We start from the raw sequence: 1,720 nt of genomic DNA, 5'->3' as shown, positions 1-1,720 counted from the left end.
TTAAGCCTCAGTTCAACTGCTCGACTGATGTATGGGCCAGCACAACCCCAGACGCCGAATTGGACGAATGTTGTACTACCCTTGCCCAACTCGTTACTAATCACTGACAACTAAATTGCAGTAGGTCGGCGTGTGATCTGCAGAATACAAGAACACAGAACACAGAAGGTTGACGACAGCAGTGTGCACCGATTAGTATCCAGCATTCCAGTGTTAATACGGCCTTTTCTCTTCACTCGTAACCTGCTGTCTGCGATCGTGATGGCTAATGAGGCTGAAGATGGCGCCTAGAGCACTGTGTTATCGCTTCCACATCTACCGACTTCATGACCTTCACCCCACTCTAACTCTTCATTCTTCCAGTTCTCAGGTCAGCAATTCGTGCGACCATCCTAACTCAGTATTTAGATTCATAGCAAGCACCTTTAAATCACTGAGGGCCAACAACCAGGTAGTAACTGATCGCACCTTGATAAACCTACAAATGCGGGCTTCGTGTTTGTCCAGCTTAAGCTGACACGGGGTTCACAGACCACCTGCAAGGTGAGTAGGCATTGAAGCTACACTGGTCCATCTCGGTTGCTTATCACTGATGACCATTAACTAATGATAGGCATTCACAATGGAAGGAAAGTAGGTCTTCTTAGAATCTGACTACTTGATCCATGAGAACGAATTCAAAATGAAAGAGAGAAGTGGCAAACCTATTACTTTGGTGGCAGTCCTAGTGGAACTACTTCCCCTTAACTATATCATGAACTTTAAAGTGGGTCTTACAATGACTCTGCACGCCAATTTTCATTACTATTTCTCGCTTAACGCAGAGATCGTGGTAACCTAAACACCACGTTGGTTGAATACTGTGCTACCTTTAACCAACTCGTCACTGACCAGAAGGAAGACACTTGTCAACGAGTTCTTCCATCGCTACCACTTAGTAGCCAAAGTTGGCGAAGAGAACGCAACTAATCTCCAAGTTTACTGAATGGATAATCAACCAGCTCAGACACGGAGTTCGCCCACTCACATTGGTGGAGAAACTTTGCACTACAAAACCAACTCTCCCAGCCAGCTTGTTAACTTCTCAGCGAAGAAAGGAATCATCAGGAATTGTAAACAGTCCCGTGCTGCAACAACTGCAACAGGCGATCTACTTCAATACTGGCAATTTATTGGAACGCGTCTAATAGGACCGCCTTAGTATCCTCATAATTTGGACGAAATGATCTAAGCTGTGTCAAAATAAAAGTAAGCAACTGTGCCCCTTCGAAAAGTAAGTCTCAAGTACTCTTTCAATTCAATGAATTAAAACTGGGTAAAACCGAGTCACTATTACTGAAAACACTAGCATTTTATTTAAATGCGAATCACAGGTATGCAATTATATCCTTAAAAGTAAGCAGCTGTATCCCTCTGAAAAGTTAATCTCAAGCACTCCTTCATTTCATCGACACGGAGCTGGTCGAGGTCGAGTCAATGTTATTCAAAACACAGTTAATTTGTTTCAATGCGCATTCCCTCCACCACACGTAAGAAATAGTAACCCGCCAAGAAAATGGGAAAAGACGTCCGATGGTTTAGTTTTACTTGTCGTCACCGTCGTCGACGTCACCGCAGCCAGAAATGCAGCATTTGGCATCTGTTCCCTCCTGACAATTGACTGCTGTTAACGGAAGCCGATCGATCACCTCACCGGATAGCCAATGGGTAACGCGTGTAG

The sequence above is a fragment of the Echinococcus granulosus genome (genome assembly GCF_000524195.1).
Source record: "Echinococcus granulosus chromosome Unknown EG_S00241, whole genome shotgun sequence".
Classification (NCBI taxonomy): Eukaryota; Metazoa; Platyhelminthes; class Cestoda; order Cyclophyllidea; family Taeniidae; genus Echinococcus; species Echinococcus granulosus.
Note: the sequence above shows the minus strand (reverse complement) of the source record.